This window comes from Cyanistes caeruleus, chromosome 10 (assembly GCF_971803275.1).
Source record: "Cyanistes caeruleus chromosome 10, bCyaCae1.hap1.1, whole genome shotgun sequence".
Taxonomy (NCBI): domain Eukaryota; kingdom Metazoa; phylum Chordata; class Aves; order Passeriformes; family Paridae; genus Cyanistes; species Cyanistes caeruleus.
Window position 1 is genome coordinate 6,541,578 of NC_141710.1, and position 26,716 is coordinate 6,568,293.

Consider the following 26,716-nt stretch of genomic DNA (forward strand, 5'->3'; position numbering starts at 1 on the left):
CTGCCACATTTTGTTAGCCCACTGAAGGTGCTAATTCTGCTGGGCACATCCCTCTGCAGCAGAGCCCCACTGATCCCCTTCTGCTGCATCAAAGCCCCCTCTCCCCACCTGTCCCCAACCACCAGCATGGAAAGGCTGCCGGCCCTTCAACGCTTCCGTGTCAGGGCCAGGCTGAGGCAGCCCAAGGATCAACCTGGGCAGCCTCCATGACAGCAGCTCTTCCCACAGGGAGGCATGGAGCGGACTCAGGCTTACCTCGTTCCTCGAGGAAAGGGAGGCCAGAGAGGAGGATGCAGAGCCTGCAGCAGCGCAGCCTTTTATGCCGTGTCCCAGAGCCCTGTGGGGCCACAAACATTCCTTGTTTGTGAAACATCCAAACTCCTGGGAGTGGCCACTTGCGAGGCATCGCTGCTGATGAAGTCCCTGCCTCTTTCATCTCAAGCATTTTTCACCAGTTTCACATCTCAAAACATGGAAATGATTGATGTGTGACCCAGTTTCCTAAGGTCAATTGGACATCCCAGGCCAGTGTATAACATGAGTTGAACTGAATTTGTGTAGTGTCTATTGCTTCTGTCTCTTGTTCATATTGTCTGTTACTTTGGCTCCAGTCACAGTTAAATTCAGCCAAAAAGAGACACCTCAGGTCAGCTCTCAAGGAGCTTTCAGTGCAGGCACTCGGGCTAATCCTGAGAGTCATTTCTTCCACGGGCCATCACAGAGGGCCAGAAGACTGTGGGTCAGTTGAGGCAGAAAGTCAACATTGCACAACCCTATAGTGGGGAAGAGACCCAACTCTGCATGCAGGTAGCAAAGCTGAGTGGCAAGGGAAAGTCCACGTTCTGCCGGAAGGATGTCCCCTGCAGGCCTGAGTGACAGCCATGGGGAGCTTGCTTACAGTCCACAGGCTGTACCACGGCCTGGTTGTGTGATCAAAGTGATGCTGCGTCCTTCCCTGAAAGAGACCCACAGCCACTCTGACCTGTTTTGCTCAGCGTGCTCATCCCAGAGGCCAGAGCCCTGGATGGCAGCTTTGGGGAAAAGGCTGAGGGCAGGGAGCCCAAAGCCCATGGCTCTTTTTTTCTGGGTCAGGGATGGGGTTTCCCATTCCATGCATTTTACATTTCAAAGGGACACTGGATGGGTCTCCCAGAGCACGTGGGTGTCAGGGTGATGTGGAAGAGCTGGGAAAATCCCTGAGCTCCAGGCAAACCTGAGTCACCCAGTGTGGACTCCAGTGGACTGCGTGCCACAGACTCAGGTGCTCAAGGAATAACAGAGCTCATATCCTAAACAGGAGTGATGTGGATTTTATGTGGGGTGGCCACGCATTCCATATGGAATTGGATGGATGGCGACACTCAAGGACTTGTGGATGACAGCTCGATGTCCAACTCGAGTGGTGTCCAGCCTGTGATGAGTGTGGTTTCACTGGGCTTGGTGATGGGAACAGGAATATTTAACACCTTCTTGGGAGACCTGGGAGGAGGGAATGAGTGCATCCTCAGCTGGTTTGTGCATGACGTTGAGCTGAGTGATGGGGTTGGTACTCTAGAGGAAGGGATGCCATCCAGAGGGCAGGATGGAGAGGTGGGTCTGTGCAAACCTCATGGAATTCAACAAGGTCAAGAGCCAAGGTCGGGATAATCCCAAACATGGACACAGTCTAGGCCATGAGAGGATTGAGAGCAGCCCTGCAGATGGGGATTTGCAGGTTCTGGTGGCTGAAATACTGAACGTGAACCTGCACCGCCTGCTAGCAGCAAAGTGCAACCATCCAATTGTATTGTGGGCTGCATCCAGAGCTGAGTGGCCAACAGGTTGAGGGAGGGGATTGTCTCTCTCTACTCGGCTCTCATGACACCTTAGCTGGGGTACTGCATCCCGTTCTAGGACCCAGAGCCAAAGAAGCACATGGACTTGCTGCAGAGGGTCCAGAGGAGCCACAAAGACCAGCAGGCAACTGGAGCCATTGTCCTGTGAGGACAGGCTGAGAGGTTTGGGGTTGTGTAGCAAAGAAAAGAGAAGGCTCCCAGGAGACATTCAGTCAAGAAAGGAAAGGATGCTTGGCAGGAGTGAGTAGAGATGGGTCAAGGGCTACAGGTCTGAAACTGAAAGCAGGAATATATAGGTTTGATATTGGGAAGGAATCTTTTTGGCAGAGAGCGGTGACACACCGGGACAGGTTGTCCAGAGAAGAGTTGCAGAAGCCATCGAGGGGACTCAAGCTAGATGATTTTAAGGTCCATTCCCTCCCCAGCTGATTTTACGTGACATTGCACAAATCTGGTTTGTATGAAGTGGGACAACACAATTTGAGATGAAAGAGGCAGGGACTTCATCAGCAGCGATGCCTCGCAAGTGGCCACTCCCAGGAGTTTGGATGTTTCACAAACAAGGAATGTTTGTGGCCCCACAGGGCTCTGGGACACGGCATAAAAGGCTGCGCTGCTGCAGGCTCTGCATCCTCCTCTCTGGCCTCCCTTTCCTCGAGGAACGAGGTAAGCCTGAGTCCACTCCATGCCTCCCTGTGGGAAGAGCTGCTGTCATGGAGGCTGCCCAGGTTGATCCTTGGGCTGCCTCAGCCTGGCCCTGACACGGAAGCGTTGAAGGGCCGGCAGCCTTTCCATGCTGGTGGCTGGGGACAGGTGGGGAGAGGGGGCTTTGATGCAGCAGAAGGGGATCAGTGGGGCTCTGCTGCAGGGGGATGTGCCCAGCAGAATTAGCACCTTCAGTGGGCTAACAAAATGTGGCAGTGCATCCCCAGACATGTCTAGCACAGCCATGTCTGTTCTGGAGATGGGCTGTGAGCAGTCTTTCCACGGGAGCCTTAAAGCCTCTGTGCTGGGTCCTATTCCTGAAGTGGGGCGGCCTTCCCGTGCCGTGCCACTGGGAGGGCAGTGGGGGGGTCGTGGCAGCTGTAGGCACAGAGTGTGTTTGGCAGAGCAAATGTGTCCCTGGAGAGAGCCTTGGGACAGAGAGACAGAGTGATGCTGAGGCTGTTCCCTGCTCCCTGCTCTGTGTTGCAGCCTTGCCTCCAGCACCGAGAGATGTCTTGCTGCAGACCCTGTCCCCCACGGCCCTGCGGCCCCTGTGGCCCAACGCCCCTTGCAAGCAGCTGCAGCGAGCCGTGCCTCGCCCGCTGTGCTGACTCCACGGTGTACATCGAGCCTTCGCCGGTGGTGGTGACCCTGCCGGGCCCCATCCTCACCTCTTTCCCTCAGAGCACGGCCGTGGGATCCTCTCTGTCAGCTGCTGTGGGCAGCTCCCTCAGCACCTCAGGGGTTCCCATCTCTTCTGGGGGCTCCCTTGGCCTGGGGGGCTCAGGCCTGTGCCTGCCTATCCCCCGCTGCGGTCAGATCTGCTGAAGCCGGCGCATCGTCCCCTTTCTCCTCGGCAAATGGGCCCAGCTCTTTCCCTCCCTGGCCCCTGCACACCTGTTCCTTGGTCTCTGTTCTGTGCCACCGCTTTTGATCCTTCTCATTAAAGGCTTTGTGCAGCACTGCTGGAGACTCCTGCTCGTTTGTTCTCCTCCTCCCTCAGCTACCACCTGCTCTGCCAGGGTGAGCACTGGCTGCTGTCCTGAGCTTACCAGCAGCTACACAAGAACTCCCAAACATTACACCAGAGCACCAAAGGCTCTCTCACTGAGCTTGGGTCTGTAGCCTGGAGATCACGGCCCTGCAGGGCTTGGTGGCAATTTGTTCCACGTGAGAGTTAATACAAATATTTTGAGTAACTTTTCAGTCCTGCCAAAGCTTCTTCTGAAAAGCACAGCAAAATCAATTCTCTCTCTTCTATTGGTGATGTGGGGATGTGTCGGTGGCATGAGTATAGGACTGTGGGATGGAAAGGAGAAAAGCATTTCTTTTCATGGCTGGACAGAGGCAGTCTGGATTCAAGAGAGTTTGACAGCAAAGTTCACTCTGTTATTCACAGAGTTCTGTTATTAAATTGATGAAGCAAAAATTGAATATTGTATTGGAATCAATATTTAATATTTTCAAGGGAGACTCCATTCAGAAGTGTATATTATGCAAAGGATAGGGATTCAAATTAGAAGTGTGCAAAAAGCATTTAGCAGTGCTTGATCCAAAGTCACAGCCATTATTAATTACAAATTCACAGGAACAACATTCATACCATTATCAATTCCCTCTCTCTCTCTTTCTCTCTCTCTCTCTGTCTCTCTAACTCAAATACACTCTGTTTTTAGATATGCAAATATTACAGCGTAAGATTAAGATATTATTTAGGTTGAAGGAATGAGTTAAGTTAAAATCCTGTTAAGTTTGAGTGCAGTCAAGCTCTTAGGCCGTGTTCCTCACTGTCCTTTGTCATACACACACACACACACACAGATCCACACACACACTCCCCTAGATAGATGTCAGTTCATTTCTATTTAGGTTGCTTGTATTTTGTTTGGTTTTGTTGTTGCTTGTTTTTCCTTGTTGTGCTTTAACTGTCCTGTAAGTAGTAGAGTGAAGCTTGCCAAAGCACTTTGTTGTGCTTTCCTTTCATATTAAATCTGGCTTCTGCTGATACCCTTGCCAGTGAGTTTTTGAAGCCATCTCAAGCACTGGTTTTTAGCAGGAGCCTTGGCCTGAAGTGCCGGGGCGTCGGTGTGGTGGCACAGGGCATGCGATGAGCAGGGCAGGGAGGGCTGGAGCAGGTAGTTGTGGCCGAGTGGTGAAGGCGATGGACTAGAAATCCATTGGGGTTTCCCCGCGCAGGTTCGAATCCTGCCAACTACGGGGCACACGCCCCTTTTGGGCTGCGGGCGCCTGACAACGCTGTGCGGGTACCAGCCCGCAGGTGGGTGCCATGGACAGCAGCTGGAGCTGCCCAGAGAGCTCCTGCACTTCAGCCCCAGGAACTGTACTAGGTCCTACTGTAGGTTCCTTCTGCTCCTTCTGCAACTGCCGTTAGATCGGCATTGCATGTCCTGACTCTGGATTTTTCCCTCTGGGGGAGCAGACCCCTTTAAAACAGACTCCAGCAAATTAAAGTGGCCTCTGGTTTGTACAGACTGATCTTGATGTATTTTCGCAGCTTGTTGCGTCCCTCCCTGGCCGGCACAGAACTGAGGTGTTGGGCAGGTGCAGTATCACGGCGTGCTGGGAGCGGAGCTGGATTTCTGTGCAGGGCTGCAGCCATGAGGATGTCACTGGATTTCAGGTGCCCTCATCCCTAGCAAGGCCCAAGGCTGCAGCCTGCCTTCGGGGCAGCCTTGAGGATGTGCAGGGCCAGCGTGGGTGGTCAAAGGGCAAGCGGCTGTGCAGGGCTGTGAGCGGGAGGTGCGGGAGAAGGGCAAGACCAGGTCCTGGAGCTGTGGGGCGCACGGCCAAGGGAGATGAACTTGTCAGGGTGTGTATTTTTTGGGCTGGGGGATGCTGAGCAGGGAGGAAGGGAAGGAGTGAGGGCCAGCAGTACCCAGCAGCATGGAGCTGCAGTGAGGGCAATGGCAGCCAAGGCTCCGGAGGAGCAGAGTGGCGCAGCGGGAGCGTGCTGGGCCCATAACCCAGAGGTCGATGGATCAAAACCATCCTCTGCTAAGGCACTTTTTTCACAGCAGCAGACACAGCTTCCCCCACAAGGCCCTGCACATTGAGGGCACACAGGTTTTCCTCCCTTCCCTGAAGGAAGGTCAATCCCAGTTCCCCAGGCACAGGAGGGCACCTCCAGGCCTATGCAGAGGCAGAGGAGGCTCAGGCTGCTCCATGTGCTGGACACACAGACCTGGGAGCTTTCTCTGTCCTCATCTGTTTGCTGCCGTGACCGTTCGGAGGCTGATCCAGCAGATTTCCAAAGGTACGCGCAGGTGACTTCCCAAGGCTTGCCCAGACTCAGAAAGAGATTGTTGCAATTTGGGAAAGACAAGATAGTGCAAGTTTCGTGTCTGGTGCTCCTAAGAAAGGCCATGCCAGGCTTGCAGAAGAAGCTGTGCTGCTGCCCTGAGGGATGGTGTGATTAGAGAGTGCCTGGAGGCCCTGCAGGGAAGGCTGCTCGTGGTGAGAGATGTCCAAGGCGATGGAGAGACAGCCAGGCTCAGCTGGGGGCAGAAGGCAGAGCGAGGCTGGGCACAGGGGCCAGAGGCGACCGGTACAGGAGGTCCCATGGTGTAATGGTGAGCACTCTGGACTCTGAATCCAGTGATCTGAGTTCAAATCTCAGTGGGACCTCAGCCTTTTTGTTCCCTCAGGCCTTCCCTCAGCACGCTTACACCCTCACACCTCTACTCTGCTGCTGCTTCACTTGTGGAGACTGCTCTGATGAATCACACAGCAGCTGAGGTGGAGACCACCACCCAAAATGGGTCAGGCACAGGAGGCTGCTCTGGGACTGTCCTATGTCGCATGCATCCAAAAGGGAGCACTGGGCTACGCACTCTGGGCAGCTGTTTCCATGTTGCACCATTCCCACAGTAACAGCAGGTTACTCCCCGTGGCAGAACTTGTGTGCCCAGCCCTGTCCACTGCTCCTTTCTTGCTCCTTCCCTCTGCGGCTTCTTTTCCTCTTTTCCCTGTCAATGTCTTTTCCTAGCTCTGCAATCAGTTCAAGGAGCTCTACCAACATTGGAAGAAGGAGGAGAACAAACGAGCAGGAGTCTCCAGCAGTGCTGCACAAAGCCTTTAATGAGAAGGATCAAAAGCGGTGGCACAGAACAGAGACCAAGGAACAGGTGTGCAGGGGCCAGGGAGGGAAAGAGCTGGGCCCATTTGCCGAGGAGAAAGGGGACGATGCGCCGGCTTCAGCAGATCTGACCGCAGCGGGGGATAGGCAGGCACAGGCCTGAGCCCCCCAGGCCAAGGGAGCCCCCAGAAGAGATGGGAACCCCTGAGGTGCTGAGGGAGCTGCCCACAGCAGCTGACAGAGAGGATCCCACGGCCGTGCTCTGAGGGAAAGAGGTGAGGATGGGGCCCGGCAGGGTCACCACCACCGGCGAAGGCTCGATGTACACCGTGGAGTCAGCACAGCGGGCGAGGCACGGCTCGCTGCAGCTGCTTGCAAGGGGCGTTGGGCCACAGGGGCCGCAGGGCCGTGGGGGACAGGGTCTGCAGCAAGACATCTCTCGGTGCAGGAGGCAAGGCTGCAACACAGAGCAGGGAGCAGGGACCAGCCTCAGCATCACTCTGTCTCTCTGTCCCAAGGCTCTCTCCAGGGACACATTTGCTCTGCCAAACACACTCTGTGCCTACAGCTGCCACGACCCCCCCACTGCCCTCCCAGTGGCACGGCACGGGAAGGCCGCCCCACTTCAGGAATAGGACCCAGCACAGAGGCTTTAAGGCTCCCGTGGAAAGACTGCTCACAGCCCATCTCCAGAACAGACATGGCTGTGCTAGACATGTCTGGGGATGCACTGCCACATTTTGTTAGCCCACTGAAGGTGCTAATTCTGCTGGGCACATCCCCCTGCAGCAGAGCCCCACTGATCCCCTTCTGCTGCATCAAAGCCCCTCTCCCCACCTGTCCCCAGCCACCAGCATGGAAAGGCTGCCGGCCCTTCAACGCTTCCGTGTCAGGGCCAGGCTGAGGCAGCCCAAGGATCAACCTGGGCAGCCTCCACGACAGCAGCTCTTCCCACAGGGAGGCATGGAGCGGACTCAGGCTTACCTCGTTCCTCGAGGAAAGGGAGGCCAGAGAGGAGGATGCAGAGCCTGCAGCAGCGCAGCCTTTTATGCCGTGTCCCAGAGCCCTGTGGGCCACAAACATTCCTTGTTTGTGAAACACCCAAACTCCTGGGAGTGGCCACTTGCGAGGCATCGCTGCTGATGGGGTCCCTGCCTCTTTCATCTCAAGCATTTTTCACCAGTTTCACATCTCAAAACATGGAAATGATTGATGTGTGACCCAGTTTCCTAAGGTCAATTGGACATCCCAGGCCAGTGTATAACATGAGTTGAACTGAATTTGTGTAGTGTCTATTGCTTCTGTCTCTTGTTCATATTGTCTGTTACTTTGGCTCCAGTCACAGTTAAATTCAGCCAAAAAGAGACACCTCAGGTCAGCTCTCAAGGAGCTTTCAGTGCAGGCACTCGGGCTAATCCTGAGAGTCATTTCTTCCACGGGCCATCACAGAGGGCCAGAAGACCGTGGGTCAGTTGAGGCAGAAAGTCAACATTGCACAACCCTATAGTGGGGAAGAGACCCAACTCTGCATGCAGGTAGCAAAGCTGAGTGGCAAGGGAAAGTCCACGTTCTGCCGGAAGGATGTCCCCTGCAGGCCTGAGTGACAGCCATGGGGAGCTTGCTTACAGTCCACAGGCTGTACCACGGCCTGGTTGTGTGATCAAAGTGATGCTGCGTCCTTCCCTGAAAGAGACCCACAGCCACTCTGACCTGTTTTGCTCAGCGTGCTCATCCCAGAGGCCAGAGCCCTGGATGGCAGCTTTGGGGAAAAGGCTGAGGGCAGGGAGCCCAAAGCCCATGGCTCTTTTTTTCTGGGTCAGGGATGGGGTTTCCCATTCCATGCATTTTACATTTCAAAGGGACACTGGATGGGTCTCCCAGAGCACGTGGGTGTCAGGGTGATGTGGAAGAGCTGGGAAAATCCCTGAGCTCCAGGCAAACCTGAGTCACCCAGTGTGGACTCCAGTGGACTGCGTGCCACAGACTCAGGTGCTCAAGGAATAACAGAGCTCATATCCTAAACAGGAGTGATGTGGATTTTATGTGGGGTGGCCACGCATTCCATATGGAATTGGATGGATGGCGACACTCAAGGACTTGTGGATGACAGCTCGATGTCCAACTCGAGTGGTGTCCAGCCTGTGATGAGTGTGGTTTCACTGGGCTTGGTGATGGGAACAGGAATATTTAACACCTTCTTGGGAGACCTGGGAGGAGGGAATGAGTGCATCCTCAGCTGGTTTGTGCATGACATTGAGCTGAGTGATGGGGTTGGTACTCTAGAGGAAGGGATGCCATCCAGAGGGCAGGATGGAGAGGTGGGTCTGTGCAAACCTCATGGAATTCAACAAGGTCAAGAGCCAAGGTCGGGATAATCCCAAACATGGACACAGTCTAGGCCATGAGAGGATTGAGAGCAGCCCTGCAGATGGGGATTTGCAGGTTCTGGTGGCTGAAATACTGAACGTGAACCTGCACCGCCTGCTAGCAGCAAAGTGCAACCATCCAATTGTATTGTGGGCTGCATCCAGAGCTGAGTGGCCAACAGGTTGAGGGAGGGGATTGTCTCTCTCTACTCGGCTCTCATGACGCCTTAGCTGGGGTACTGCATCCCGTTCTAGGACCCAGAGCCAAAGAAGCACACGGACCTGCTGCAGAGGGTCCAGAGGAGCCACAAAGACCAGCAGGCAACTGGAGCCATTGTCCTGTGAGGACAGGCTGCGAGGTTTGGGGTTGTGTAGCAAAGAAAAGAGAAGGCTCCCAGGAGACATTCAGTCAAGAAAGGAAAGGATGCTTGGCAGGAGTGAGTAGAGATGGGTCAAGGGCTACAGCAGGTCTGAAACTGAAAGCAGGAATATATAGGTTTGATATTGGGAAGGAATCTTTTTGGCAGAGAGCGGTGACACACCGGGACAGGTTGTCCAGAGAAGAGTTGCAGAAGCCATCGAGGGGACTCAAGCTAGATGATTTTAAGGTCCATTCCCTCCCCAGCTGATTTTACGTGACATTGCACAAATCTGGTTTGTATGAAGTGGGACAACACAATTTGAGATGAAAGAGGCGGGGACTTCATCAGCAGCGATGCCTCGCAAGTGGCCACTCCCAGGAGTTTGGGTGTTTCACAAACAAGGAATGTTTGTGGCCCCACAGGGCTCTGGGACACGGCATAAAAGGCTGCGCTGCTGCAGGCTCTGCATCCTCCTCTCTGGCCTCCCTTTCCTCGAGGAACGAGGTAAGCCTGAGTCCGCTCCATGCCTCCCTGTGGGAAGAGCTGCTGTCATGGAGGCTGCCCAGGTTGATCCTTGGGCTGCCTCAGCCTGGCCCTGACACGGAAGCGTTGAAGGGCCGGCAGCCTTTCCATGCTGGTGGCTGGGGACAGGTGGGGAGAGGGGGCTTTGATGCAGCAGAAGGGGATCAGTGGGGCTCTGCTGCAGGGGGATGTGCCCAGCAGAATTAGCACCTTCAGTGGGCTAACAAAATGTGGCAGTGCATCCCCAGACATGTCTAGCACAGCCATGTCTGTTCTGGAGATGGGCTGTGAGCAGTCTTTCCACGGGAGCCTTAAAGCCTCTGTGCTGGGTCCTATTCCTGAAGTGGGGCGGCCTTCCCATGCCGTGCCACTGGGAGGGCAGTGGGGGGGTCGTGGCAGCTGTAGGCACAGAGTGTGTTTGGCAGAGCAAATGTGTCCCTGGAGAGAGCCTTGGGACAGAGAGACAGAGTGATGCTGAGGCTGTTCCCTGCTCCCTGCTCTGTGTTGCAGCCTTGCCTCCTGCACCGAGAGATGTCTTGCTGCAGACCCTGTCCCCCACGGCCCTGCGGCCCCTGTGGCCCAACGCCCCTTGCAAGCAGCTGCAGCGAGCCGTGCCTCGCCCGCTGTGCTGACTCCACGGTGTACATCGAGCCTTCGCCGGTGGTGGTGACCCTGCCGGGCCCCATCCTCACCTCTTTCCCTCAGAGCACGGCCGTGGGATCCTCTCTGTCAGCTGCTGTGGGCAGCTCCCTCAGCACCTCAGGGGTTCCCATCTCTTCTGGGGGCTCCCTTGGCCTGGGGGGCTCAGGCCTGTGCCTGCCTATCCCCCGCTGCGGTCAGATCTGCTGAAGCCGGCGCATCGTCCCCTTTCTCCTCGGCAAATGGGCCCAGCTCTTTCCCTCCCTGGCCCCTGCACACCTGTTCCTTGGTCTCTGTTCTGTGCCACTGCTTTTGATCCTTCTCATTAAAGGCTTTGTGCAGCATTGCTGGAGACTCCTGCTCGTTTGTTCTCCTCCTCCCTCAGCTACCACCTGCTCTGCCAGGGTGAGCACTGGCTGCTGTCCTGAGCTTACCGGCAGCTACTCAAGAACTGCCAAACATGAACCCAGAGCACCAAAGGCTCTCTCACTGAGCTTGGGTCTGTAGCCTGGAGATCACGGCCCTGCAGGGCTTGGTGGCAATTTGTTCCATGTGAGAGTTAATACAAATATTTTGAGTAACTTTTCAGTCCTGTCAAAGCTTCTTCAGAAAAGCACAGCAAAATCAATCTTCTCTCTTCTATTGGTGATGTGGGGATGTGTCGGTGGCATGAGTATAGGACTGTGGGATGGAAAGGAGAAAAGACTTCTTTTCATGGCTGGACAGAGGCATTCTGGATTCAAGAGAGTTTGACAGCAAAGTTCACTCTGTTATTCACAGAGTTCTGTTATTAAATTGATGAAGCAAAAATAGAATATTGTATTGGAATCAATATTTAATGTTTTCAAGGGAGACTCCATTCAGAAGTGTATATTATGCAAATGATAGGGATTCAAAATAAAAGTATGTGAAAACATTCAGCAGCACTCGATCCAAAGTCAGAGCCATTACTTAATTACAAATTCACAGGAACAACATTCATACCATTATCAATTCTCTCTCCCTTTCTCTCACACGTGGGCGCTCACACAGACCCACACACAAACAGATCCACACACACACTCCCCTAGATAGATGTCAGTTCATTTCTATTTAGGTTGCTTGTATTTTGTTTGGTTTTGTTGTTCCTTTCCTGTTCCTATTAAATCTGGCTTCTGCTGATACCCTTGACAGTGAGTTTTTGAAGCCATCTCAAGCACTGGTTTTTAGCAGGAGCCTTGGCCTGAAGTGCCGGGGCGTCGGTGTGGTGGCACAGGGCATGCGATGAGCAGGGCAGGGAGGGCTGGAGCAGGTAGTTGTGGCCGAGTGGTGAAGGCGATGGACTAGAAATCCATTGGGGTTTCCCCGCGCAGGTTCGAATCCTGCCAACTACGGGGCACACGCCCCTTTTGGGCTGCGGGCGCCTGACAACGCTGTGCGGGTACCAGCCCGCAGGTGGGTGCCATGGACAGCAGCTGGAGCTGCCCAGAGAGCTCCTGCACTTCAGCCCCAGGAACTGTACTAGGTCCTACTGTAGGTTCCTTCTGCTCCTTCTGCAACTGCCGTTAGATCGGCATTGCATGTCCTGACTCTGGATTTTTCCCTCTGGGGGAGCAGACCCCTTTCAAACAGACTCCAGCAAATTAAAGTGGCCTCTGGTTTGTACAGACTGTTCTTGATGTATTTTCGCAGCTTGTTGCGTCCCTCCCTGGCCGGCACAGAACTGAGGTGTTGGGCAGGTGCAGTATCACGGCGTGCTGGGAGCGGAGCTGGATTTCTGTGCAGGGCTGCAGCCATGAGGATGTCACTGGATTTCAGGTGCCCTCATCCCTAGCAAAGCCCAAGGCTGCAGCCTGCCTTCGGGGCAGCCTTGAGGATGTGCAGGGCCAGCGTGGGTGGTCAAAGGGCAAGCGGCTGTGCAGGGCTGTGAGCGGGAGGTGCGGGAGAAGGGCAAGACCAGGTCCTGGAGCTGTGGGGCGCACGGCCAAGGGAGATGAACTTGTCAGGGTGTGTATTTTTTGGGCTGGGGGATGCTGAGCAGGGAGGAAGGGAAGGAGTGAGGGCCAGCAGTACCCAGCAGCATGGAGCTGCAGTGAGGGCAATGGCAGCCAAGGCTCCGGAGGAGCAGAGTGGCGCAGCGGGAGCGTGCTGGGCCCATAACCCAGAGGTCGATGGATCAAAACCATCCTCTGCTAAGGCACTTTTTTCACAGCAGCAGACACAGCTTCCCCCACAAGGCCCTGCACATTGAGGGCACACAGGTTTTCCTCCCTTCCCTGAAGGCAGGTCAATCCCAGTTCCCCAGGCACAGGAGGGCACCTCCAGGCCTATGCAGGGGCAGAGGAGGCTCAGGCTGCTCCATGTGCTGGACACACAGACCTGGGAGCTTTCTCTGTCCTCATCTGTTTGCTGCCGTGACCGTTCGGAGGCTGATCCAGCAGATTTCCAAAGGTACGCGCAGGTGACTTCCCAAGGCTTGCCCAGACTCAGAAAGAGATTGTTGCAATTTGGGAAAGACAAGATAGTGCAAGTTTCGTGTCTGGTGCTCCTAAGAAAGGCCATGCCAGGCTTGCAGAAGAAGCTGTGATGCTGCCCTGAGGGATGGTGTGATTAGAGAGTGCCTGGAGGCCCTGCAGGGAAGGCTGCTCGTGGTGAGAGATGTCCAAGGCGATGGAGAGACAGCCAGGCTCAGCTGGGGGCAGAAGGCAGAGCGAGGCTGGGCACAGGGGCCAGAGGTGACTGGTACAGGAGGTCCCATGGTGTAATGGTGAGCACTCTGGACTCTGAATCCAGTGATCTGAGTTCAAATCTCAGTGGGACCTCAGCCTTTTTGTTCCCTCAGGCCTTCCCTCAGCACGCTTACACCCTCACACCTCTACTCTGCTGCTGCTTCACTTGTGGAGACTGCTCTGATGAATCACACAGCAGCTGAGGTGGAGACCACCACCCAAAATGGGTCAGGCACAGGAGGCTGCTCTGGGACTGTCCTATGTCGCATGCATCCAAAAGGGAGCACTGGGCTACGCACTCTGGGCAGCTGTTTCCATGTTGCACCATTCCCACAGTAACAGCAGGTTACTCCCCGTGGCAGAACTTGTGTGCCCAGCCCTGTCCACTGCTCCTTTCTTGCTCCTTCCCTCTGCGGCTTCTTTTCCTCTTTTCCCTGTCAATGTCTTTTCCTAGCTCTGCAATCAGTTCAAGGAGCTCTACCAACATTGGAAGAAGGAGGAGAACAAACGAGCAGGAGTCTCCAGCAGTGCTGCACAAAGCCTTTAATGAGAAGGATCAAAAGCGGTGGCACAGAACAGAGACCAAGGAACAGGTGTGCAGGGGCCAGGGAGGGAAAGAGCTGGGCCCATTTGCCGAGGAGAAAGGGGACGATGCGCCGGCTTCAGCAGATCTGACCGCAGCGGGGGATAGGCAGGCACAGGCCTGAGCCCCCCAGGCCAAGGGAGCCCCCAGAAGAGATGGGAACCCCTGAGGTGCTGAGGGAGCTGCCCACAGCAGCTGACAGAGAGGATCCCACGGCCGTGCTCTGAGGGAAAGAGGTGAGGATGGGGCCCGGCAGGGTCACCACCACCGGCGAAGGCTCGATGTACACCGTGGAGTCAGCACAGCGGGCGAGGCACGGCTCGCTGCAGCTGCTTGCAAGGGGCGTTGGGCCACAGGGGCCGCAGGGCCGTGGGGGACAGGGTCTGCAGCAAGACATCTCTCGGTGCAGGAGGCAAGGCTGCAACACAGAGCAGGGAGCAGGGAACAGCCTCAGCATCACTCTGTCTCTCTGTCCCAAGGCTCTCTCCAGGGACACATTTGCTCTGCCAAACACACTCTGTGCCTACAGCTGCCACGACCCCCCCACTGCCCTCCCAGTGGCACAGCACGGGAAGGCCGCCCCACTTCAGGAATAGGACCCAGCACAGAGGCTTTAAGGCTCCCGTGGAAAGACTGCTCACAGCCCATCTCCAGAACAGACATGGCTGTGCTAGACATGTCTGGGGATGCACTGCCACATTTTGTTAGCCCACTGAAGGTGCTAATTCTGCTGGGCACATCCCTCTGCAGCAGAGCCCCACTGATCCCCTTCTGCTGCATCAAAGCCCCCTCTCCCCACCTGTCCCCAGCCACCAGCATGGAAAGGCTGCCGGCCCTTCAACGCTTCCGTGTCAGGGCCAGGCTGAGGCAGCCCAAGGATCAACCTGGGCAGCCTCCATGACAGCAGCTCTTCCCACAGGGAGGCATGGAGCGGACTCAGGCTTACCTCGTTCCTCGAGGAAAGGGAGGCCAGAGAGGAGGATGCAGAGCCTGCAGCAGCGCAGCCTTTTATGCCGTGTCCCAGAGCCCTGTGGGGCCACAAACATTCCTTGTTTGTGAAACATCCAAACTCCTGGGAGTGGCCACTTGCGAGGCATCGCTGCTGATGAAGTCCCTGCCTCTTTCATCTCAAGCATTTTTCACCAGTTTCACATCTCAAAACATGGAAATGATTGATGTTTGACCCAGTTTCCTAAGGTCAATTGAACATCCCAGGCCAGTGTATAACATGAGTTGAACTGAATTTGTGTAGTGTCTATTGCTTCTGTCTCTTGTTCATATTGTCTGTTACTTTGGCTCCAGTCACAGTTAAATTCAGCCAAAAAGAGACACCTCAGGTCAGCTCTCAAGGAGCTTTCAGTGCAGGCACTCGGGCTAATCCTGAGAGTCATTTCTTCCACGGGCCATCACAGAGGGCCAGAAGACCGTGGGTCAGTTGAGGCAGAAAGTCAACATTGCACAACCCTATAGTGGGGAAGAGACCCAACTCTGCATGCAGGTAGCAAAGCTGAGTGGCAAGGGAAAGTCCACGTTCTGCCGGAAGGATGTCCCCTGCAGGCCTGAGTGACAGCCATGGGGAGCTTGCTTACAGTCCACAGGCTGTACCACGGCCTGGTTGTGTGATCAAAGTGATGCTGCGTCCTTCCCTGAAAGAGACCCACAGCCACTCTGACCTGTTTTGCTCAGCGTGCTCATCCCAGAGGCCAGAGCCCTGGATGGCAGCTTTGGGGAAAAGGCTGAGGGCAGGGAGCCCAAAGCCCATGGCTCTTTTTTTCTGGGTCAGGGATGGGGTTTCCCATTCCATGCATTTTACATTTCAAAGGGACACTGGATGGGTCTCCCAGAGCACGTGGGTGTCAGGGTGATGTGGAAGAGCTGGGAAAATCCCTGAGCTCCAGGCAAACCTGAGTCACCCAGTGTGGACTCCAGTGGACTGCGTGCCACAGACTCAGGTGCTCAAGGAATAACAGAGCTCATATCCTAAACAGGAGTGATGTGGATTTTATGTGGGGTGGCCACGCATTCCATATGGAATTGGATGGATGGCGACACTCAAGGACTTGTGGATGACAGCTCGATGTCCAACTCGAGTGGTGTCCAGCCTGTGATGAGTGTGGTTTCACTGGGCTTGGTGATGGGAACAGGAATATTTAACACCTTCTTGGGAGACCTGGGAGGAGGGAATGAGTGCATCCTCAGCTGGTTTGTGCATGACGTTGAGCTGAGTGATGGGGTTGGTACTCTAGAGGAAGGGATGCCATCCAGAGGGCAGGATGGAGAGGTGGGTCTGTGCAAACCTCATGGAATTCAACAAGGTCAAGAGCCAAGGTCGGGATAATCCCAAACATGGACACAGTCTAGGCCATGAGAGGATTGAGAGCAGCCCTGCAGATGGGGATTTGCAGGTTCTGGTGGCTGAAATACTGAACGTGAACCTGCACCGCCTGCTAGCAGCAAAGTGCAACCATCCAATTGTATTGTGGGCTGCATCCAGAGCTGAGTGGCCAACAGGTTGAGGGAGGGGATTGTCTCTCTCTACTCGGCTCTCATGACGCCTTAGCTGGGGTACTGCATCCCGTTCTAGGACCCAGAGCCAAAGAAGCACACGGACCTGCTGCAGAGGGTCCAGAGGAGCCACAAAGACCAGCAGGCAACTGGAGCCATTGTCCTGTGAGGACAGGCTGAGAGGTTTGGGGTTGTGTAGCAAAGAAAAGAGAAGGCTCCCAGGAGACATTCAGTCAAGAAAGGAAAGGATGCTTGGCAGGAGTGAGTAGAGATGGGTCAAGGGCTACAGGTCTGAAACTGAAAGCAGGAATATATAGGTTTGATATTGGGAAGGAATCTTTTTGGCAGAGAGCGGTGACACACCGGGACAGGTTGTCCAGAGAAGAGTTGCAGAAGCCATCGAGGGGACTCAAGCTAGATGATTTTAAGGTCCATTCCCTCCCCAGCTGATTTTACGTGACATTGCACAAATCTGGTTTGTATGAAGTGGGACAACACAATTTGAGATGAAAGAGGCAGGGACTTCATCAGCAGCGATGCCTCGCAAGTGGCCACTCCCAGGAGTTTGGATGTTTCACAAACAAGGAATGTTTGTGGCCCCACAGGGCTCTGGGACACGGCATAAAAGGCTGCGCTGCTGCAGGCTCTGCATCCTCCTCTCTGGCCTCCCTTTCCTCGAGGAACGAGGTAAGCCTGAGTCCGCTCCATGCCTCCCTGTGGGAAGAGCTGCTGTCATGGAGGCTGCCCAGGTTGATCCTTGGGCTGCCTCAGCCTGGCCCTGACACGGAAGCGTTGAAGGGCCGGCAGCCTTTCCATGCTGGTGGCTGGGGACAGGTGGGGAGAGGGGGCTTTGATGCAGCAGAAGGGGATCAGTGGGGCTCTGCTGCAGGGGGATGTGCCCAGCAGAATTAGCACCTTCAGTGGGCTAACAAAATGTGGCAGTGCATCCCCAGACATGTCTAGCACAGCCATGTCTGTTCTGGAGATGGGCTGTGAGCAGTCTTTCCACGGGAGCCTTAAAGCCTCTGTGCTGGGTCCTATTCCTGAAGTGGGGCGGCCTTCCCGTGCCGTGCCACTGGGAGGGCAGTGGGGGGGTCGTGGCAGCTGTAGGCACAGAGTGTGTTTGGCAGAGCAAATGTGTCCCTGGAGAGAGCCTTGGGACAGAGAGACAGAGGGATGCTGAGGCTGTTCCCTGCTCCCTGCTCTGTGTTGCAGCCTTGCCTCCTGCACCGAGAGATGTCTTGCTGCAGACCCTGTCCCCCACGGCCCTGCGGCCCCTGTGGCCCAACGCCCCTTGCAAGCAGCTGCAGCGAGCCGTGCCTCGCCCGCTGTGCTGACTCCACGGTGTACATCGAGCCTTCGCCGGTGGTGGTGACCCTGCCGGGCCCCATCCTCACCTCTTTCCCTCAGAGCACGGCCGTGGGATCCTCTCTGTCAGCTGCTGTGGGCAGCTCCCTCAGCACCTCAGGGGTTCCCATCTCTTCTGGGGGCTCCCTTGGCCTGGGGGGCTCAGGCCTGTGCCTGCCTATCCCCCGCTGCGGTCAGATCTGCTGAAGCCGGCGCATCGTCCCCTTTCTCCTCGGCAAATGGGCCCAGCTCTTTCCCTCCCTGGCCCCTGCACACCTGTTCCTTGGTCTCTGTTCTGTGCCACCGCTTTTGATCCTTCTCATTAAAGGCTTTGTGCAGCACTGCTGGAGACTCCTGCTCGTTTGTTCTCCTCCTCCCTCAGCTACCACCTGCGCTGCCAGGGTGAGCACTGGCTGCTGTCCTGAGCTTACCGGCAGCTACTCAAGAACTCCCAAACATGAACCCAGAGCACCAAAGGCTCTCTCACTGAGCTTGGGTCTGTAGCCTGGAGATCACGGCCCTGCAGGGCTTGGTGGCAATTTGTTCCATGTGAGAGTTAATACAAATATTTTGAGTATCTTTTCAGTCCTGTCAAAGCTTCTTCTGAAAAGCACAGCAAAATCAATCTTCTCTCTTCTGTTGGTGATGTGGGGATGTGTCGGTGGCATGAGTATAGGACTGTGGGATGGAAAGGAGAAAAGACTTCTTTTCATGGCTGGACAGAGGCATTCTGGATTCAAGAGAGTTTGACAGCAAAGTTCACTCTGTTATTCACAGAGTTCTGTTATTAAATTGATGAAGCAAAAATAGAATATTGTATTGGAATCAATATTTAATGTTTTCAAGGGAGACTCCATTCAGAAGTGTATATTATGCAAATGATAGGGATTCAAAATAAAAGTATGTGAAAACATTCAGCAGCACTCGATCCAAAGTCAGAGCCATTACTTAATTACAAATTCACAGGAACAACATTCATACCATTATCAATTCTCTCTCCCTTTCTCTCACACGTGGGCGCTCACACAGACCCACACACAAACAGATCCACACACACACTCCCCTAGATAGATGTCAGTTCATTTCTATTTAGGTTGCTTGTATTTTGTTTGGTTTTGTTGTTCCTTTCCTGTTCCTATTAAATCTGGCTTCTGCTGATACCCTTGCCAGTGAGTTTTTGAAGCCATCTCAAGCACTGGTTTTTAGCAGGAGCCTTGGTCTGAAGTGCCGGGGCGTCGGTGTGGTGGCACAGGGCATGCGATGAGCAGGGCAGGGAGGGCTGGAGCAGGTAGTTGTGGCCGAGTGGTGAAGGCGATGGACTAGAAATCCATTGGGGTTTCCCCGCGCAGGTTCGAATCCTGCCAACTACGGGGCACACGCCCCTTTTGGGCTGCGGGCGCCTGACAACGCTGTGCGGGTACCAGCCCGCAGGTGGGTGCCATGGACAGCAGCTGGAGCTGCCCAGAGAGCTCCTGCACTTCAGCCCCAGGAACTGTACTAGGTCCTACTGTAGGTTCCTTCTGCTCCTTCTGCAACTGCCGTTAGATCGGCATTGCATGTCCTGACTCTGGATTTTTCCCTCTGGGGGAGCAGACCCCTTTCAAACAGACTCCAGCAAATTAAAGTGGCCTCTGGTTTGTACAGACTGATCTTGATGTATTTTCGCAGCTTGTTGCGTCCCTCCCTGGCCGGCACAGAACTGAGGTGTTGGGCAGGTGCAGTATCACGGCGTGCTGGGAGCGGAGCTGGATTTCTGTGCAGGGCTGCAGCCATGAGGATGTCACTGGATTTCAGGTGCCCTCATCCCTAGCAAAGCCCAAGGCTGCAGCCTGCCTTCGGGGCAGCCTTGAGGATGTGCAGGGCCAGCGTGGGTGGTCAAAGGGCAAGCGGCTGTGCAGGGCTGTGAGCGGGAGGTGTGGGAGAAGGGCAAGACCAGGTCCTGGAGCTGTGGGGCGCACGGCCAAGGGAGATGAACTTGTCAGGGTGTGTATTTTTTGGGCTGGGGGATGCTGAGCAGGGAGGAAGGGAAGGAGTGAGGGCCAGCAGTACCCAGCAGCATGGAGCTGCAGTGAGGGCAATGGCAGCCAAGGCTCCGGAGGAGCAGAGTGGCGCAGCGGGAGCGTGCTGGGCCCATAACCCAGAGGTCGATGGATCAAAACCATCCTCTGCTAAGGCACTTTTTTCACAGCAGCAGACACAGCTTCCCCCACAAGGCCCTGCACATTGAGGGCACACAGGTTTTCCTCCCTTCCCTGAAGGCAGGTCAATCCCAGTTCCCCAGGCACAGGAGGGCACCTCCAGGCCTATGCAGGGGCAGAGGAGGCTCAGGCTGCTCCATGTGCTGGACACACAGACCTGGGAGCTTTCTCTGTCCTCATCTGTTTGCTGCCGTGACCGTTCGGAGGCTGATCCAGCAGATTTCCAAAGGTACGCGCAGGTGACTTCCCAAGGCTTGCCCAGACTCAGAAAGAGATTGTTGCAATTTGGGAAAGACAAGATAGTGCAAGTTTCGTGTCTGGTGCTCCTAAGAAAGGCCATGCCAGGCTTGCAGAAGAAGCTGTGATGCTGCCCTGAGGGATGGTGTGATTAGAGAGTGCCTGGAGGCCCTGCAGGGAAGGCTGCTCGTGGTGAGAGATGTCCAAGGCGATGGAGAGACAGCCAGGCTCAGCTGGGGGCAGAAGGCAGAGCGAGGCTGGGCACAGGGGCCAGAGGTGACCAGTACAGGAGGTCCCATGGTGTAATGGTGAGCACTCTGGACTCTGAATCCAGTGATCTGAGTTCAAATCTCAGTGGGACCTCAGCCTTTTTGTTCCCTCAGGCCTTCCCTCAGCACGCTTACACCCTCACACCTCTACTCTGCTGCTGCTTCACTTGTGGAGACTGCTCTGATGAATCACACAGCAGCTGAGGTGGAGACCACCACCCAAAATGGGTCAGGCACAGGAGGCTGCTCTGGGACTGTCCTATGTCGCATGCATCCAAAAGGGAGCACTGGGCTACGCACTCTGGGCAGCTGTTTCCATGTTGCACCATTCCCACAGTAACAGCAGGTTACTCCCCGTGGCAGAACTTGTGTGCCCAGCCCTGTCCACTGCTCCTTTCTTGCTCCTTCCCTCTGCGGCTTCTTTTCCTCTTTTCCCTGTCAATGTCTTTTCCTAGCTCTGCAATCAGTTCAAGGAGCTCTACCAACATTGGAAGAAGGAGGAGAACAAACGAGCAGGAGTCTCCAGCAGTGCTGCACAAAGCCTTTAATGAGAAGGATCAAAAGCGGTGGCACAGAACAGAGACCAAGGAACAGGTGTGCAGGGGCCAGGGAGGGAAAGAGCTGGGCCCATTTGCCGAGGAGAAAGGGGACGATGCGCCGGCTTCAGCAGATCTGACCGCAGCGGGGGATAGGCAGGCACAGGCCTGAGCCCCCCAGGCCAAGGGAGCCCCCAGAAGAGATGGGAACCCCTGAGGTGCTGAGGGAGCTGCCCACAGCAGCTGACAGAGAGGATCCCACGGCCGTGCTCTGAGGGAAAGAGGTGAGGATGGGGCCCGGCAGGGTCACCACCACCGGCGAAGGCTCGATGTACACCGTGGAGTCAGCACAGCGGGCGAGGCACGGCTCGCTGCAGCTGCTTGCAAGGGGCGTTGGGCCACAGGGGCCGCAGGGCCGTGGGGGACAGGGTCTGCAGCAAGACATCTCTCGGTGCAGGAGGCAAGGCTGCAACACAGAGCAGGGAGCAGGGACCAGCCTCAGCATCACTCTGTCTCTCTGTCCCAAGGCTCTCTCCAGGGACACATTTGCTCTGCCAAACACACTCTGTGCCTACAGCTGCCACGACCCCCCCACTGCCCTCCCAGTGGCACGGCACGGGAAGGCCGCCCCACTTCAGGAATAGGACCCAGCACAGAGGCTTTAAGGCTCCCGTGGAAAGACTGCTCACAGCCCATCTCCAGAACAGACATGGCTGTGCTAGACATGTCTGGGGATGCACTGCCACATTTTGTTAGCCCACTGAAGGTGCTAATTCTGCTGGGCACATCCCCCTGCAGCAGAGCCCCACTGATCCCCTTCTGCTGCATCAAAGCCCCCTCTCCCCACCTGTCCCCAGCCACCAGCATGGAAAGGCTGCCAGCCCTTCAACGCTTCCGTGTCAGGGCCAGGCTGAGGCAGCCCAAGGATCAACCTGGGCAGCCTCCATGACAGCAGCTCTTCCCACAGGGAGGCATGGAGCGGACTCAGGCTTACCTCGTTCCTCGAGGAAAGGGAGGCCAGAGAGGAGGATGCAGAGCCTGCAGCAGCGCAGCCTTTTATGCCGTGTCCCAGAGCCCTGTGGGGCCACAAACATTCCTTGTTTGTGAAACATCCAAACTCCTGGGAGTGGCCACTTGTGAGGCATCGCTGCTGATGAAGTCCCTGCCTCTTTCATCTCAAGCATTTTTCACCAGTTTCACATCTCAAAACATGGAAATGATTGATGTGTGACCCAGTTTCCTAAGGTCAATTGGACATCCCAGGCCAGTGTATAACATGAGTTGAACTGAATTTGTGTAGTGTCTATTGCTTCTGTCTCTTGTTCATATTGTCTGTTACTTTGGCTCCAGTCACAGTTAAATTCAGCCAAAAAGAGACACCTCAGGTCAGCTCTCAAGGAGCTTTCAGTGCAGGCACTCGGGCTAATCCTGAGAGTCATTTCTTCCACGGGCCATCACAGAGGGCCAGAAGACCGTGGGTCAGTTGAGGCAGAAAGTCAACATTGCACAACCCTATAGTGGGGAAGAGACCCAACTCTGCATGCAGGTAGCAAAGCTGAGTGGCAAGGGAAAGTCCACGTTCTGCCGGAAGGATGTCCCCTGCAGGCCTGAGTGACAGCCATGGGGAGCTTGCTTACAGTCCACAGGCTGTACCACGGCCTGGTTGTGTGATCAAAGTGATGCTGCGTCCTTCCCTGAAAGAGACCCACAGCCACTCTGACCTGTTTTGCTCAGCGTGCTCATCCCAGAGGCCAGAGCCCTGGATGGCAGCTTTGGGGAAAAGGCTGAGGGCAGGGAGCCCAAAGCCCATGGCTCTTTTTTTCTGGGTCAGGGATGGGGTTTCCCATTCCATGCATTTTACATTTCAAAGGGACACTGGATGGGTCTCCCAGAGCACGTGGGTGTCAGGGTGATGTGGAAGAGCTGGGAAAATCCCTGAGCTCCAGGCAAACCTGAGTCACCCAGTGTGGACTCCAGTGGACTGCGTGCCACAGACTCAGGTGCTCAAGGAATAACAGAGCTCATATCCTAAACAGGAGTGATGTGGATTTTATGTGGGGTGGCCACGCATTCCATATGGAATTGGATGGATGGCGACACTCAAGGACTTGTGGATGACAGCTCGATGTCCAACTCGAGTGGTGTCCAGCCTGTGATGAGTGTGGTTTCACTGGGCTTGGTGATGGGAACAGGAATATTTAACACCTTCTTGGGAGACCTGGGAGGAGGGAATGAGTGCATCCTCAGCTGGTTTGTGCATGACGTTGAGCTGAGTGATGGGGTTGGTACTCTAGAGGAAGGGATGCCATCCAGAGGGCAGGATGGAGAGGTGGGTCTGTGCAAACCTCATGGAATTCAACAAGGTCAAGAGCCAAGGTCGGGATAATCCCAAACATGGACACAGTCTAGGCCATGAGAGGATTGAGAGCAGCCCTGCAGATGGGGATTTGCAGGTTCTGGTGGCTGAAATACTGAACGTGAACCTGCACCGCCTGCTAGCAGCAAAGTGCAACCATCCAATTGTATTGTGGGCTGCATCCAGAGCTGAGTGGCCAACAGGTTGAGGGAGGGGATTGTCTCTCTCTACTCGGCTCTCATGACACCTTAGCTGGGGTACTGCATCCCGTTCTAGGACCCAGAGCCAAAGAAGCACACGGACCTGCTGCAGAGGGTCCAGAGGAGCCACAAAGACCAGCAGGCAACTGGAGCCATTGTCCTGTGAGGACAGGCTGAGAGGTTTGGGGTTGTGTAGCAAAGAAAAGAGAAGGCTCCCAGGAGACATTCAGTCAAGAAAGGAAAGGATGCTTGGCAGGAGTGAGTAGAGATGGGTCAAGGGCTACAGGTCTGAAACTGAAAGCAGGAATATATAGGTTTGATATTGGGAAGGAATCTTTTTGGCAGAGAGCGGTGACACACCGGGACAGGTTGTCCAGAGAAGAGTTGCAGAAGCCATCGAGGGGACTCAAGCTAGATGATTTTAAGGTCCATTCCCTCCCCAGCTGATTTTACGTGACATTGCACAAATCTGGTTTGTATGAAGTGGGACAACACAATTTGAGATGAAAGAGGCAGGGACTTCATCAGCAGCGATGCCTCGCAAGTGGCCACTCCCAGGAGTTTGGATGTTTCACAAACAAGGAATGTTTGTGGCCCCACAGGGCTCTGGGACACGGCATAAAAGGCTGCGCTGCTGCAGGCTCTGCATCCTCCTCTCTGGCCTCCCTTTCCTCGAGGAACGAGGTAAGCCTGAGTCCGCTCCATGCCTCCCTGTGGGAAGAGCTGCTGTCATGGAGGCTGCCCAGGTTGATCCTTGGGCTGCCTCAGCCTGGCCCTGACACGGAAGCGTTGAAGGGCCGGCAGCCTTTCCATGCTGGTGGCTGGGGACAGGTGGGGAGAGGGGGCTTTGATGCAGCAGAAGGGGATCAGTGGGGCTCTGCTGCAGGGGGATGTGCCCAGCAGAATTAGCACCTTCAGTGGGCTAACAAAATGTGGCAGTGCATCCCCAGACATGTCTAGCACAGCCATGTCTGTTCTGGAGATGGGCTGTGAGCAGTCTTTCCACGGGAGCCTTAAAGCCTCTGTGCTGGGTCCTATTCCTGAAGTGGGGCGGCCTTCCCGTGCCGTGCCACTGGGAGGGCAGTGGGGGGGTCGTGGCAGCTGTAGGCACAGAGTGTGTTTGGCAGAGCAAATGTGTCCCTGGAGAGAGCCTTGGGACAGAGAGACAGAGTGATGCTGAGGCTGTTCCCTGCTCCCTGCTCTGTGTTGCAGCCTTGCCTCCAGCACCGAGAGATGTCTTGCTGCAGACCCTGTCCCCCACGGCCCTGCGGCCCCTGTGGCCCAACGCCCCTTGCAAGCAGCTGCAGCGAGCCGTGCCTCGCCCGCTGTGCTGACTCCACGGTGTACATCGAGCCTTCGCCGGTGGTGGTGACCCTGCCGGGCCCCATCCTCACCTCTTTCCCTCAGAGCACGGCCGTGGGATCCTCTCTGTCAGCTGCTGTGGGCAGCTCCCTCAGCACCTCAGGGGTTCCCATCTCTTCTGGGGGCTCCCTTGGCCTGGGGGGCTCAGGCCTGTGCCTGCCTATCCCCCGCTGCGGTCAGATCTGCTGAAGCCGGCGCATCGTCCCCTTTCTCCTCGGCAAATGGGCCCAGCTCTTTCCCTCCCTGGCCCCTGCACACCTGTTCCTTGGTCTCTGTTCTGTGCCACCGCTTTTGATCCTTCTCATTAAAGGCTTTGTGCAGCACTGCTGGAGACTCCTGCTCGTTTGTTCTCCTCCTCCCTCAGCTACCACCTGCTCTGCCAGGGTGAGCACTGGCTGCTGTCCTGAGCTTACCAGCAGCTACACAAGAACTCCCAAACATTACACCAGAGCACCAAAGGCTCTCTCACTGAGCTTGGGTCTGTAGCCTGGAGATCACGGCCCTGCAGGGCTTGGTGGCAATTTGTTCCACGTGAGAGTTAATACAAATATTTTGAGTAACTTTTCAGTCCTGCCAAAGCTTCTTCTGAAAAGCACAGCAAAATCAATTCTCTCTCTTCTATTGGTGATGTGGGGATGTGTCGGTGGCATGAGTATAGGACTGTGGGATGGAAAGGAGAAAAGCATTTCTTTTCATGGCTGGACAGAGGCAGTCTGGATTCAAGAGAGTTTGACAGCAAAGTTCACTCTGTTATTCACAGAGTTCTGTTATTAAATTGATGAAGCAAAAATTGAATATTGTATTGGAATCAATATTTAATATTTTCAAGGGAGACTCCATTCAGAAGTGTATATTATGCAAAGGATAGGGATTCAAATTAGAAGTGTGCAAAAAGCATTTAGCAGTGCTTGATCCAAAGTCACAGCCATTATTAATTACAAATTCACAGGAACAACATTCATACCATTATCAATTCCCTCTCTCTCTCTTTCTCTCTCTCTCTCTGTCTCTCTAACTCAAATACACTCTGTTTTTAGATATGCAAATATTACAGCGTAAGATTAAGATATTATTTAGGTTGAAGGAATGAGTTAAGTTAAAATCCTGTTAAGTTTGAGTGCAGTCAAGCTCTTAGGCCGTGTTCCTCACTGTCCTTTGTCATACACACACACACACACACAGATCCACACACACACTCCCCTAGATAGATGTCAGTTCATTTCTATTTAGGTTGCTTGTATTTTGTTTGGTTTTGTTGTTGCTTGTTTTTCCTTGTTGTGCTTTAACTGTCCTGTAAGTAGTAGAGTGAAGCTTGCCAAAGCACTTTGTTGTGCTTTCCTTTCATATTAAATCTGGCTTCTGCTGATACCCTTGCCAGTGAGTTTTTGAAGCCATCTCAAGCACTGGTTTGTAGCAGGAGCCTTGGCCTGAAGTGCCGGGGCGTCGGTGTGGTGGCACAGGGCATGCGATGAGCAGGGCAGGGAGGGCTGGAGCAGGTAGTTGTGGCCGAGTGGTGAAGGCGATGGACTAGAAATCCATTGGGGTTTCCCCGCGCAGGTTCGAATCCTGCCAACTACGGGGCACACGCCCCTTTTGGGCTGCGGGCGCCTGACAACGCTGTGCGGGTACCAGCCCGCAGGTGGGTGCCATGGACAGCAGCTGGAGCTGCCCAGAGAGCTCCTGCACTTCAGCCCCAGGAACTGTACTAGGTCCTACTGTAGGTTCCTTCTGCTCCTTCTGCAACTGCCGTTAGATCGGCATTGCATGTCCTGACTCTGGATTTTTCCCTCTGGGGGAGCAGACCCCTTTAAAACAGACTCCAGCAAATTAAAGTGGCCTCTGGTTTGTACAGACTGATCTTGATGTATTTTCGCAGCTTGTTGCGTCCCT

The 26,716-nt window shown here is 54.9% G+C and overlaps 10 non-coding genes across 10 annotated transcripts; all 10 read left to right on the plus strand.

Annotated features, from left to right (window-relative positions):
* Nucleotides 1–4,675: 4,675 nt before the first annotated feature.
* TRNAS-AGA (transfer RNA serine (anticodon AGA)) lies at nucleotides 4,676–4,757 on the plus strand. Its single transcript has one exon. It is a non-coding gene; the product is annotated as a tRNA-Ser (tRNA).
* A 729-nt stretch (nucleotides 4,758–5,486) lies between these two features.
* Nucleotides 5,487–5,558, plus strand: TRNAM-CAU (transfer RNA methionine (anticodon CAU)). Its single transcript has one exon. It is a non-coding gene; the product is annotated as a tRNA-Met (tRNA).
* Nucleotides 5,559–6,113: 555 nt separating this feature from the next.
* Nucleotides 6,114–6,185, plus strand: TRNAQ-CUG (transfer RNA glutamine (anticodon CUG)). The gene has a single exon. It is a non-coding gene; the product is annotated as a tRNA-Gln (tRNA).
* A 5,631-nt stretch (nucleotides 6,186–11,816) lies between these two features.
* Nucleotides 11,817–11,898, plus strand: TRNAS-AGA (transfer RNA serine (anticodon AGA)). The gene has a single exon. It is a non-coding gene; the product is annotated as a tRNA-Ser (tRNA).
* A 729-nt stretch (nucleotides 11,899–12,627) lies between these two features.
* TRNAM-CAU (transfer RNA methionine (anticodon CAU)) lies at nucleotides 12,628–12,699 on the plus strand. The gene has a single exon. It is a non-coding gene; the product is annotated as a tRNA-Met (tRNA).
* A 555-nt stretch (nucleotides 12,700–13,254) lies between these two features.
* TRNAQ-CUG (transfer RNA glutamine (anticodon CUG)) lies at nucleotides 13,255–13,326 on the plus strand. Its single transcript has one exon. It is a non-coding gene; the product is annotated as a tRNA-Gln (tRNA).
* Nucleotides 13,327–18,956: 5,630 nt separating this feature from the next.
* Nucleotides 18,957–19,038, plus strand: TRNAS-AGA (transfer RNA serine (anticodon AGA)). Its single transcript has one exon. It is a non-coding gene; the product is annotated as a tRNA-Ser (tRNA).
* Nucleotides 19,039–19,767: 729 nt separating this feature from the next.
* Nucleotides 19,768–19,839, plus strand: TRNAM-CAU (transfer RNA methionine (anticodon CAU)). The gene has a single exon. It is a non-coding gene; the product is annotated as a tRNA-Met (tRNA).
* Nucleotides 19,840–20,394: 555 nt separating this feature from the next.
* Nucleotides 20,395–20,466, plus strand: TRNAQ-CUG (transfer RNA glutamine (anticodon CUG)). Its single transcript has one exon. It is a non-coding gene; the product is annotated as a tRNA-Gln (tRNA).
* Nucleotides 20,467–26,322: 5,856 nt separating this feature from the next.
* TRNAS-AGA (transfer RNA serine (anticodon AGA)) lies at nucleotides 26,323–26,404 on the plus strand. The gene has a single exon. It is a non-coding gene; the product is annotated as a tRNA-Ser (tRNA).
* The last annotated feature ends 312 nt before the right edge of the window (nucleotides 26,405–26,716 follow it).